The sequence below is a fragment of the Prionailurus viverrinus genome, chromosome D4, assembly GCF_022837055.1.
Source record: "Prionailurus viverrinus isolate Anna chromosome D4, UM_Priviv_1.0, whole genome shotgun sequence".
NCBI classification, from domain to species: domain Eukaryota; kingdom Metazoa; phylum Chordata; class Mammalia; order Carnivora; family Felidae; genus Prionailurus; species Prionailurus viverrinus.
This window is the reverse complement of record NC_062573.1, coordinates 4326054-4339085: the sequence shown is the minus strand read 5'-3', so window position 1 is coordinate 4339085 and position 13032 is coordinate 4326054. Positions and strand designations below refer to the sequence as shown.

At 58.1% G+C, this 13032-nt stretch overlaps 1 protein-coding gene across 3 annotated transcripts in view; it reads left to right on the top strand.

The window, feature by feature from the left end:
- Nucleotides 1-13032, top strand: part of NEK6 (NIMA related kinase 6) — an 86648-nt gene that overhangs the window by 26046 nt on the left and 47570 nt on the right. Inside the window, exon 1 of one of the 3 annotated variants that reach the window (XM_047830984.1) lies at nucleotides 5274-5394. The exons of 1 other annotated variant lie outside the window; for it this stretch is intronic. The gene's annotated coding sequence lies outside the window, so the exon portion shown is untranslated. Of the gene's footprint in view, nucleotides 1-5273; nucleotides 5395-7234; nucleotides 7376-13032 lie in introns of those variants that run through there. One more of the 3 variants, XM_047830983.1, reaches the window with a different exon arrangement.

The following is a 13032-nucleotide window of genomic DNA, read 5'->3' as shown; positions in this document are numbered from 1 at the left end:
GACCGGTGTCGCCTGGCTCCTAGTTCTCCTGTCTTCTGTGTGTGGGTTCACTCTGAGGTCAGCCGGGCACCATCGGGGGGCCAGCCCGGCTGAGCCTGGGAATTCGGAGATGGGTGCCACGGTGGACCTGCAGCAGGAGGTGGGGGATTCAAGGCTGAGCCCCACCTTGCTACCCCCACACAGGGGCCTCAGGCAAATCATGCCCACCCCTGAGCCCCTGTCTCAGAAATGCCGCTCTGCCCACCTCTCCAGGTTGTCATGCGGCTTCATAAGATGGTGTGGGTATAAATCCCTGTGCAGACGTTCAAGAACTGTCCGGATGTGAAGAATTAAATATTTATCCCTCCCCCCCCCCCCCCCCGGGGCATTTACGTATCCCCCACCCCCACCCCAGTGTCTGGTACAGAGTAGGTGCTCAGGTAGGTGTTGAATGAATAAGTGACAAAAGTTACTGTTTATTAAGCACCTGATACGTATTAAGCACGACACAGGGGGGTTTCCCATAAGGTGCTCTAAGCCTCGCAGCGGCCCTGGGAACTTAGGTATGTCCCCATCTTACCAATAAGAAAGCTGAGGTTCAGAAGGGGAAGTAACTCCTCTCTGGCCACACGGCAAGTGGTTGAGGAAATTAGGATCCACACCTGACTCTGAAGTTCCCGTGCCCCACAGTGGCCCACTGGGTCACTCCCTCCCCGAGTCTGCTGCCAAGTGTTGAACGAACAGCTCCCTGGGAGGGGGTGGAGGGAGGCACTTGTCCAGAGCCCCGGCGCCTAGTGTTTGCCAAATTCCACGGTGTAAATCTTCCTCCCGTGTTTGATTTCAAGCAACCAAAGTGATAGCAACTGTCTCCCAAAATCCCTGAGAATGTAGCCAGCGGCCCTCACGAGCCAGCAGTGGCTCCAGCGCCCCTCTGCACCCTCCCCTGTGCAGGCCCAAGGCCACAGAGTTAGCAGTGTCCCCGGCCTGGGACCCCAGACTGGAGCCAAGCAGATGGCTTGGGGGTCCGTGTGGGGGGTGATAGCTGTGCCTGGGACACATCCCTAGCCCTGTCCCGCCGGAGCCCCCGCGGCTCCTGGGGGTCTTGGTGTCGCCCAGAGACTTGGGCGGGATGGATGAGCCCCGGAGACACAGCTGCTGTGCGGCGACTGCAATATTAAGGCCTGCCGGCCCCACTGTGTGCGATATTCCTGCCAGGCCCGGAGCAGAGCCCTGTAAACGCCAGGATATAATGGACAATAAAAGTCGCCGGAAAATAGTGAGTCTCCTAGGACCGCCGGCGTCCCTGCCACACGCCGCCTGCCGGAACCACGAGCCCTGTGATCATGAGGCACGATCGTCATGTAAATATATAGGGTCTCTCGCCAGCCGCGGGCCAAGATTTATTTTATTGAGACGGTTGGGGGAGGGGGGCGGCCCAGGTTCATCGTCCTGGTAACTTTGTGAAACGCTTTGCCATCACTTCCCAGCTTCCGAGAGAATGCCGCAGGAGCTAGCGTGGCCTCGCCCGTGTTTCCGGAAAGGGGGGATCCCCCAGAGACCACGGGTGCCTCCAGCCACATCCGCAGGCCCAAGGGCCCGGTTGGCCATGAGACTGGGGTCCCCTGGAGAATGAAGACTGGCCTTATTGTGAACAGTTGGTTTGCAGAGTGAGCTGCCAGAACGGTTTGCTATTGAACAAGCACTGTTCTTTTCACGATGATAACGAGTAATCATAATAGCAACAGCCACGTTTATTGAGCTCTTGTGTGTTCCAGGGTCCTGATAGTCCTAGGCTGGTATTTTGCCTGCATGTCCTCATTTAACAACCCTAAGAAGTGGGTCCTCCCCAGCCCCCTGTTTACAGAGGAGGGAGCGACAACGAGGTGACTTTGGGACTGGCCTGGAGCTCTTGTGGCTGGACAGAGGCAGCACAGGATTTGAACTTGGGGCTCTCTGACTCTAGAGCCTGTGCCGGGCTGCCTCCTGACTCCCTGGCCCTCTGGTCCCAGGTGGACCAAGAGCCACCACCTCCCTGACGCCCCCTTGATTGGCTCAAGTTAGAAGCAGTGGCCCCTTTTGTGACTTTGCAACGTTAGATAAGCACTTTGCTCTCGTCCCCTCTCCACCACATTTGCCTTTTTCCCTGAGGGCAGGAACCTAGTCTATACACTGCAGGGGATGTCCAGGTGAGCGAGGATTCAGGCCTGCATTTTTCATCCAGGGTCGGCCTCTCTCCAGCTGGGATGCCTCCGGCAAGCCACGTGACCTCTGAGCCTCAGTTCTCCCAACTGTCAGATGGATGCAGTGTCTGCCTTGCAGGGTTATTTTATGAGCACACGAGTGGCTCGAGTGTGTGCAGCTCTCACTCCAGAAGGACCAGGCCCAGCACGCCGCACTTAGGGGGTACTCTGTGTGTGATCCTCCCACATACGTACTCAACTCCGTGGTTGTGTGTTTGGGAGCCCGGGGCGGGGCGGGGGGGGGTGTGTGTGTGTGTGTGTGTGAGCCATGCCCCCATATGCTGTGGCTTGTCGTGAGTGGGGAAGGGCAGTGTTCAGGGGGCTTCTGAAAGTCTTCTCGAACCAGACAGGTGTCCCCTCAGCAATTCCAGACCCAGAAGATCTGGTTTTCCTCCCAGCACTACACACATGATTAGATACAGGATCCCTGAGCTCAGCCGGGGACACCAGCAAGGCCTCCGTCAACCTCCTACAAAGGAGGTTGTAGCGTCAGCTGACAAAGCGTCAGCACAGAAAGAACCCCTCGACTGTGGAGCCGACCCACTATGTTGTAGGTGGGGAACTGAGGCCCAGACACAGGCCGAGATTTCCCCAAGGCCACGCAGTCCTGGGAGAGTCCCAGGCCCTAGCCTTCCCCCACCCCGACACCCCCTCCCCGGCCAGCCACCATGCCACATGCCACCGCTCCGAGCAGAAATCACCTGTATGGGTCACAAATGGCCTTGCGTTTCCCAGGCCCTGCTTGGGTCAGCGAGGATCCTGACACAGGAAGGCGCAGGGACCTCACCTGTCCCAGAAGGTATGGCCCCAGAAGCTGTGATTGTCTGTTGGCCAGTAACTCCGTGCCGGGTGGCAGGACTGGATGGAGAAGTGGAGCTCAGCCTTGTGGAGATGGTGCCAGAGGCACGTGGTAGCTCAGGAGGCCCTGCAGCTGACAGAGGGGCTGGTGCACCTGTCGCCCCCCCCCGGCACCGCTCTGCCCCCTTTTCCATGTCCCAGGTGGACAGGCGTGGGGAGCGACCAGCAGTGAACATGAGTGTTCGAGGGCACAGGGGCTGAGCAGAGCTGAGTTAGACTTCTGGAGGTCTCTCACCACCTCAGGCCCAGGAGGAAGAGGAAGGCTCCCTGGGGTTGGCTCACACGGTGTGAATCTGTTTTCCCTGGGCGCTGTGTTGTGTCCCGAGGGACAGGAGCACACTCTCCCCTCAGAGGCAGCTCTCTGCCCTGGAGAGAATTCCTCTCCAGCAGACAGGATCCCTGAAGCAGAAGAAAAACATTAGACAGTGCCCAACTCGGGGACCTGGTCCAGCCAGTCTGGAGCTTCCTCTGTGAGTCGAGGCTGATGACACCCCCATAGTGAGGTTATGGAGGACGGTCCTTGAGTGCTGTACGCACCAGGGCCTGGGCACAGAGTCTACCCCACAGGCCTGTGGAAGGCTGGCCTGGACCCAGCAGCGGCCACCCAGGGGCCCAGCACCTGGCATATGCCCGACAGTTGGGCCCGGCCGGCGGGGAAGGTATGCTGGCAGGTGGCCGAGCCATGGTGCCAGGATCTGGCTCCGTGTGCCCTCTGGGGCCTCAGCTGCCATATGCCTGTGTCAGTCCCAGCGGTCGAGCTGCAGATGGGGCATTGGTGGGGGGAGGGGGGGTAGTTTGCCCAGGGTAGAGGTGGCTCTTGTTCTGGAGGAGGAGGCAGGTGCTGGCCACAGGGGTGCTTTTTGGAGACCGAGGTCCGGGGCCGGCCTGGAGCCTTCCCAAGTTCACATCTGCTCAGGTCCACCAGCCTCCGTGCCCTTGATCCCACCGTGTCCCTTCCCCTCTGCTCCTAAACCTGCCCATCCATCTAGGCCACCTCATACTCCACCTATTGTAGAAAGCTGTCCGTGACCTTGCCTGGCCCAAAGTGAGAATGCATCAGTCTTTTTCCTGGAGGTACCTTTCATGTTCTTTTCTGGCCTTTGGATCTGCTTCTGTGTTTCGGGGGTTCTCTCCTGTGGAGACTATAAAGGCAGCGGGGTTTTGTCTGAGTCACCTCAGGGTGACCGGCCATCAGCCTAGACCCTGCACACACAGAGCAGCTGGGAAGACGTATGGAAGAAGGGAAGGCAGGGACACGCTGAGTCCTCAGCTCCAGGATCCACAGCCTTGGTGGGAGAGTATGGGTCCTGAATAAGGATGTAATAATAATCAATAGTAACTCCATTGATTGGGTGTCTATTATGTGCCGGGCCCATGGCTAAGTACTTTTGATTCATGTAACATCACGGCCCCCTCCAGCAGCCCAGGGTGGTAACGCTGGGGTACCCGCAGCTGGGGCATGGCAGACCCAGGACTCCGAAGCAGGGCCACCTCCTACCAAAGCTCTCCTCTCTCAGGCAACAGATATCTTTGTCCCAGCTTACAAAGGAAGAGACTAGAAAGGGTTAGGCTTTTCAAGGGACAGCAAGAACTTTTATACTTCTTAGCATTTGCTGGGCCCCAGCAGGGACGGGTGGGGATGGAGTGCAAGGGACAAGGGAAGGGACACCTTGTCCTTCCCAAAGCCCAGGCTGGTTTAATCCTGCCGTCTGCTGGCAGTGTGCCTGGTTCTGGGTTGGGGGAAAGGGGTTCATAAAGAGCCTGGAGAGCACATCCCTTTGCCTGAGCATCGTAGGGTATGGAAGGGGTTAGGGAGGCTGGGTCCTGGCCACATGCTGCCACTGCTGTGCTCACGGCCCTAGCCAGCCTCTTGTCCTCCAGCCTCAGTTTCCCGGAAGGTAAAAGGGGAGCAGGCCTGGGCGATCCCAGAGTGCCTTCTGATTGCATTCCCCGCCTGCTGGTTTGGGGCACGCTTGTGTTTTCCTAGGCTGTCTGGTGGCCGCTGCCATCAGATTCCAGTCCCTGGTGAGCATAGGGCTCCCCGGTGGCTGTGACAAGTTCCATTCACCACGGAGGTGGCAGCGGAGTTATTTCTGGAGCAGCGGGTGGTGGGGGAGTTTCCTTTTGGCAGGAACTGGGGATGGGAGTCTCGGGCAGGGGAAGTCCCACACCGAGACAGGGCCGGCCCCTCTTCCCTCACCCGCCCTGGCACAGAGAGGCCTCCCAGATGCCCAGAGGCCCCTGCACTGCACGTACCCACCCTCGACCCTGAGCTGAGCAGCACTTCTCCCGAGCTTCTCAGGAGCCACTTTGCAAGGTACTGGCCTCTGCCCTGTCTCCAGCTACGGGGAAGCCCTCACTCTTTCCTGCTGCCACCTTTGCCGCAAGGGTGTGCACAGCAAGTGGCAGGGAGGCAGGCAGGAGAGACTTCTGGGGCCTGGACTCCTGGGGCACCCGACCTGGCTGTACCTCTGTCACTGCTGCTCACTTGATCATCCGCCTGGTGGGGGCTGCCAGCGGGGTCAGCTCCATCTCCAGCCCGGCATGACCTTTGCCACCACCCAGCTTGCGGGGGAGGGCAGTTGTCAATACCAGGTTTCACACTGCGTCTTCGCGGGCTCTGCCAGAAGCCCTGAGGTTATGAGGGAGGCAGAAAAAATTCTTTTATTTCTCCCGGGTGAAGTTCGGCTGCCTGGGCTCGTGTCTGATGTCTGAGCAGTGAGTTCTCCGCAGAAGATTCTCCCACCAGGGATAGCTCTCCCTTCAAACCTTAAGACGGGGGCGGGAAACCAAATAAGGCAAGGCAAGGGGGTCAAGACCGTCCCACGTGTGGAAATCCCTGGGTGGGATTATGGTGGCTCCCAGGGCACGCTTTTCCCAAACACCGAAGCTGGGGGCCGCTCCGCTGGGTTTCTTCCTTTCGTTATTGGTTGTCAGGGCAGTAGCTGTGGTCTGAGACAGGAGATGGGGGTAGAGGAATTTCTCCCTGAAATTATCCATTGCCAGTGGCCCCTGGGATGAGCTGGCCCCAGGACCTCAGGCTTCTCCTTTCTGGCCTCTGGCGTTTACGGACTAGATGAGAGCCATTTACCTGGCCCTCCCTTTGTGGCCTGCTGGGGCTGCAGAGATGAGTGGCTTGGTCTCTGCCTTCAAGGAAATCTTCATCTGGGGAGGGAAAAGCATGTGAACAGGCAGTGACAACACGAGGACAAAGGCTGTGGAGCCAAGGAGTAGCTGACTGAGGGAGTCCAGGAAAACTACCTGGAGGAGGTAGCCCAGGTTGGGTTCTGAAGCAGGAGCCAGGTTTGCCTGGAGGCAGTTCATGCCAGGGAGGGGGAGCAGAGTCTGCGAAGGCCTTGAGGAGAGACTGAAGTCATTTATCTAAAGGGCAGGGGTCCTTGGGATGGTGGGATTGCCCAAGGGGTGAGTGAGTGAGATCCCAGCTTCCTCCAGCTCCGAGGTGGTCTCCAAGGATTGCCCCAAGCGAATGAGATTAAAGCCCAGACTTTGGAGAGAGTTAGGTTTCGGTTCAAACACAGGACTTGCCATCCTGCTGGAGGCCGGGGCTTGGTGGGTCACTTCTCTGTGCCTTGGTTTCTCCTTCCGTGAAATGGGGTCATTGCAGACCTCACGGCGGGGATGTGCTGAGGTGCCGCGTTGGCCCAGAGGAAGTGCCAAGTGTCTTCCTCTTCCCAGCGGGTGGGATGAGGCATGGCCTTCACCAGGTCCTGGAGCCAAAGGCCTTCCTGGACAGAAACGAGTTGCCTCACTGCTCCTTTAACTGAAGGACGAGATGTGTCCCGCTCCTATATATATATATTTTTTCTCCCCAGAATCGAGTTTGATTAAACAAGCAGGAAGAAATGAAAGGTGATTAGGAACCTTCTCAATTTTAAAAAGGCTCTGGGAAGCCCTGCAGTGTGAGGAGAGGTCTGTTTTGAGTGGCTCGGTGATTTCTGTCTGATCGGAGACAGGGGGGCCCTGCGCACCCAGGCGCACGTTTCTTGCTTGGGTTTCAGGAGCGTGGGAGGAACCACCGGCTTCCCCGCCCTGGCTGGTCAGAAGTTTATTCAGCCTGCTCCCTCTGCCAGGCCCTGGGCGAGACACTGACGGTTTAGAGATGACCACACAGATGGGTTTCCTGTTTGAGAGGCCAGCAGAGGAGGAAGAGAGAATGACCAAGAAATCAGTTAGACGCCAGCAGATGGGGAAGGGGGGCCTTGGTAGCGCCCCACTGCCCCTGTGTGCCCGCTCTTCAGGGTTCGACTGTTGCTTCTCTGTGGATGGAGACATCTGAGGTGAGACTTTACCAAGACCTCCCAGGAAGTGTCAAGTCTGAGTAGGACCCAGGATCTGGTCCTGATGTACGGGTGGGACTTTGCCACACGGGTATGTGGTCGGGAAGGGGAGGCCCTTCTGTTCAGGGGCCTGAGGTGGGGTGGAGGAGTTGGGAAATGCAGGAGGGCAGGCCCATGCCGGCCAGGCAGGACTTGGAATGCCGTGTCCAGGCACGTGGGCCTTGGCCTGGGGAGCTGTGGGTGGGAAGCAGCAGATTGGGATTTGTGTGTTCAGGGGAGGGAACCTTCCCGTTGTGGGCTGGCGGTTGGGTTACGAGGCAGGAGATCAGCTGCCAACCTCTAGGTTCTGCAGGCCCACGCTGTACAGAGGTCCTGCCATCCTGGAAGGACGGGGCTGGTCGCGGTCCCATGTCTTAGAGAAGACAGTCTTCTACTGGTCCTGGAGCTGAGGAATCGGAGCAGCATGTGTGGCTTTGGGGGTGGGGAGTGAGGGGACATAGGACCAGTCAGGAAACCAGACACCATCTGTGGCTCATCCCCTATGGCTCCCAGGCCCCCACGACTCTGGCCTGAGATCTGGCTGCTTCCTGTCAAATGATGAATGGGTAACGTCTGCTTATCCCAAGACCAGAAGAGAAGTGAGGCCAGGGTGGGGGAAGGACGCAGCAGCCAGAACCAAACCTCTGGGCCAGAATTCACTCACTCACTCACTCACTCACTCATTCATTCATTCACTCTCCCAAGGCAGTATGGACCAGGGGAGTCACACAGACTTGGCTTCAAGGGTCAGTTCTGCCTGTTGTGTGCTATGTGACCTTGGGCTCATCACTTAACCAGTCTGAACTTGTGTGTCCTCTTCTGCACAATGCAGATTATAGCAACCGCCGTAAGGTTGCTGTAAGGGAGCAGGGTACGCACAGCACTGGGCACGGGCCGGGTACAAACACGGCACATGTTCCATTAGTGGCGGCTGTTATGTTCTCCCCACCAGCCGGTCTGCGTGGGTAGGACATTCCTTACGGCCCCAGGCCTCGTCCTGGGGCATGAAGTCAGTGGAGTTTCTTTGGTTGTTCACGGCCTCGCTGGTCTGAGAAGCACATTTAAATGGCAGCATTCTCTGATGTGTAGATTCTGGCAAGGGCTGTTTCTCCTCAGAGCCTCAGTTTCCTCATCTGCAAAATGGGGGTGATGGCACCTCTTGGGCTTCTTGGGAGCTGTTCAGGTGACTCAGCTCAGGGGAGGAGCTCGAAGTGGGTGTTGTGGTGCTGAAGCTGGTCTAGCCTTGACCCTACCAGCGGCCAGGCTCCGCGAGCTGCCGCGTTTCCTGGCTGGGCCTCGGATCTCCGTAAGTGAAGGGGTGTGTTAGGCAGTGCTGGTCTGTGGCGTCTCTCCTCTCTGGGTTGGCCGACGGCTTCGGGCGGTGGGCATCCATCCTGGGCTTCCGCCACCGGGAGCCTGCTGGACAGACGGAAAGTCCCTGGTGCCCACGCTGGTGTTGGGTCACTTGTTCAGGGAGGAAAGGGGAGGGTGGGAAGTCACAGCGATAGTTTCCTGCATTGGGAAAACAACCCGTAAAGCTGTTCACTCCGTTGGAAGGTCCGAGAGGGGCCTTCCTCAGGGAAACTGGCGTGGGGGCTGGCTTCCGGTGGAGGCTGAGCCTCGGAGGCTGAGGGCCTGGCAGAGCCTGGCAGCCAGGGAGCCGCGTTGGCCTTCACCACTCCCACCCCCGAATGAGGGGCAGTGACGCCCCTGCCTCAGTTGACGGACCCAGAATGTGGCCGGGCTCAAAGTCTCGCGGTCATCAGGAGGACCCGACCTGCGTGCACACGTTTTGAGAAGGGCAGGCAGGACACGCTGTTTCTGCCTCAGGGTCTGGGAACAAAGTGGGGTATAAACACATACTTGCGCCCACACGGTGTAGGAATGCACCACCATGAGACCCCCAACACACAGATCCTCACGCGCACAGACCCCCCTGAACCCGCCCCAAGCCGGGGCCTCGCCCTGAGCCTTCCTGAGCCTACCTGGAGTCTTGAGTCATCTTTCACGGGGAGGGCAAGGGCCCCACTGAGCTGCCAGCCTCCGCGAGGCGTGGCATTTGTCAGTAGGGTAAGGAGGGACACGACTCTTCTAGGTGAAGTTTCCAGAAGTTGGGAGGCAAGGTCCAGGTGACAGTCCTGGTCAGAGAGGCCACTGGAGACACCTCACTGCCCAGCCCAGAAGCCGATCCCTTCCAGGGAGCGCCCAGATGAAACCCAGGCCCCATATTAGTAAGAGCCTTGTCCAAAGGCCAGGGCTTGGAGGAGAGTTTCGGGGGGCTTTGCGAAGGTAGCCACGCTTCACATGAGTGACAAAAGCATTTGTTCCAGAATGGTCCTGAGGAGGACGTGCAGTGAGGCAGAAAGAGCAAGATCTGGGGGCCAAGAGCCCCAGCTCTGTCACTTACCAGCTACGTGACCCTGGGCAAGCCCCTACCCCTCTCTGAGCACCAGTTCCCGTGTCTGTCACATGGAGGCGATCACTCAGCCCTCTGTTGCCCAGTGAGGGTTAGTGATAACCATACTGAGAGCGACTAGCATCTCAGAGGGCCTTCACCTGTGTCGGGCTCTGCTGTAAGCATTTACATCTGGTAACACGTTTAATGCTCTCAGTGACCCTAAGAGGAAGGAACATCTTACTTATTAGCCCCATTTTCCAGATGAGGAAACTGAGACACTGCGTGGTTAAATGAAGCCAGGCCAGGATTTGAACCTAGGCAGTTGGACTCCCCAGCAGGCCTTGCTTCAACCCTTAGATGCATCCTGATTCGGTCCCCGGGCACCTGGTAGACGCCCACACATTGAAAACCCAGGCTGGGAGCCACGCTGTGCATCCCCCCTGCCTTGGAAACGCAGAGCCCCTGCTTCCTGTAGAAGAAAGGCCCTCTTTTAGGTGGCCCTCAGTGTGGTCTGTGCCTGGGTCTCACATTCCACGGATTTTTGGCCCCTGACTTGGGCTTTGGCTGCCTGGGCCTCATTGTTCTGCAACTTGGCGGGAGCCACCAGGCACAGGCAGCCAGCTTGCTCCCTGTGCTACCCAGAGATGCCCATGAGATGCCCATGAGTGCTGAGGGACTTTCCCTGCTCTCTGTGTCTGTGTGCCTCGGGCTTTCTGCATCAACACTCCCTAAGAAGCAGTTTTTGGCAGGAATTTCCAGGGTGAAGGGGTTGGGTTTCCACTGAGGTATAGACAGACAGAATGCAAAATCTCTGAAATCCAGCGCCCCTGGAGAGCGAGAGGCAGTGGCTATCTTGGACCCAGGAAGGGCTTTGGAGTCAGTGAGAGTAAATCTCCCCATGCAGCTTACTGGCCACATGACCTCCAGCCTCCCCTCTCTGAGCCTGTGTCCTCATCTATAAAATGGGTCTCCCAACAGCCCCAGGATGCAAGGGAAAGATCTTGCCCACCGGAAAAAACTGAAGGTTCTTTTCAGAGAACCTTCCATGCCTTTCTCCCAACCATCCCCTCTTCCTTCTCTACCTCCCTCCCTCCCTCCCTTCCCACTCCTTCTCTCCTCCCCTTCCTCCTCCTCCTCTCCCCCTCCCGTTCCCTCTTCCCTCCTTCCCCTGTGTAGTGTCCCTCTCTGACACTTGGGACTCTGTGACTTGCAGAGTCCCCCTTGGCTGCTTCTTTCCTAGAACAAAGGCCCCTCTTCCTCACTGGGGAGGACATGGAGCCACCCTTCCATTAGGTTCTGGACAGAACCGCTCCGAGGCACAGTAATTTACCAAAGCTCCAGGGGGTTGGCAGCAAAGGTACCGGGGACGGCAGAGCTGAGTCACCACGGTGCCGGTGCCGTCCCAAAGGGCATGGACCCTGGGGGCTCCTGTCTGTGGGGCCCCTGTGGGGGAAATGGCCCCTCGTGCCCCTCACCCCTGCCCACCCAGCACAGGTCCTGTTTTTGAGGGGACTGTTTGTTCGGTGGGGAGACGACATAGGAAGTTTTCAACTTTGTATGTAACAAAGAAAGATGATGAATTGCCACTGAGAGCCTGTGAGGAGTGCAGCGTGGTGGTTTTAGGCAACGATGCCACCGTGGGTTTGAGTCCTGGCTCCACTGCTGTGGATCTGGGAAAAATCTCTTAAACTTCTTGTGCCTCGGTTTCCTCTTCTGAAAAATGGGACAATAATAGACCCTCTCTCATGGCGTTGTTAAAACGAGGTGGGCTAAGAGGTGAAGTGTATAGAGCAAGGCCTAGCATAAGAAGGGTGCATAATCGTTGACTTATCATTATTAATTACTCTTATTTCTGATGAGGCCAGGGACCCCTGGACAGTGCCCCCGGAGCCCCGTGTGAGGTCTGGGGTCTCCCGAGAAGCCCTGAGAGCGTGCAGTCTGCTGCCTCTGGGTGCAGATGTTGGGAGGGCGCTGTTAATACCACACGAGGTGGGGCGGGGGCGGGTAGGAATGACCCAGGCAAACACCTGCTAAGCTTCTGCCCAGTGTGGCGCCCAGGCTCCTGGCTGGTGAGTGACAGTGTTGAGATACAAACCCAGGCCCACGGCCCCCCACAGGCTGGGTGGGGTGTGATGAGGGAAGGGGCATCCGCAGTCAGCAGGTGGGCGGATGAGCAAGTACATGCGTGCACCTGGCCTCTAGGCCACTCTGGCACCTTCTAAGATAAAGACAGAACCTTCTTGCTGAAGACAGTTCTTCTCCAACCTTTCCCTGGAGGTCTCCCTAAGGGCAGAGGACGGTGAACATGTCACCCTGAGGGGTCTGGGGGTGCAGCCCCGAGCAGCCGCAGAGCCTGCAGGAGTCTCCGGTTTTATCTTAAAATGCATGCGCATTTTACATTCTGTTCCCTCCAAATCCGGTTTATTGTTGCACACGTTTACCCCCCTGAGTAACAGCGCTGCCTCAGGAAGCTGCTCGTGTTTGTCTGTTTATCCTGGGGCTCTTCCTCCTGGTCCTCACCCTGTCACCCTGGGGGCGTGCGCTCCGGTGTGGGAGCTCAGGCACAGATGGCCGGGAGATGCCGAGGGGGCTGTGGTCCCATCTCCGGAAGCCTCCGTGGCCCACGTGGAGCGGGGCTCAGTGAGCGGGGCACAGGCACTGGGAGACCCGGGGACCCAGGTGGGAGGTGAGTCCCGCGCTGGGACAGAGGGAGGGGTTTGATGGGGGGAGAGGCCTCAGAGGTATAGACACCCCCACGGTGCCCTCCCCCTGCTGCCTATTCGAGATAAGAGAAAAAAGGGAGCAAGACATCTATCACATAAAATGCCATGTTTGTGGGTCAAAACTGGCTCCGTCTTGGCAGCTTCACAGACAGGAGACAGCACGGACTGTGCTTTGGCGGGACGCAGCCCCCACCCTGCATGCCCTCTCCGCCGCCGGAGGCCCCCCCTGCTAGCCTGAGTTGGGTGCCTTGATTTCTGCCGTCTACTTGGTGTGCCGGAGAGCGGCTTTCCCCCCGAAACAGCTGAGAAAACGTGTGAGGGAGGAGCTGGGCCCATCTGGAGGGCAGAGGAAGCATGGGCACTGGACCCCATCATGCCAGTGTGCAGGCTCTAGAGTGGCCGGGGGTCCCTTCGGGGGCAGAGCTGGGGAGGCAAGCATCGTGGGTCATTTGGGGCTTGGTGGACATGCTTTGATAGATCAGAAGGCATCACAGACA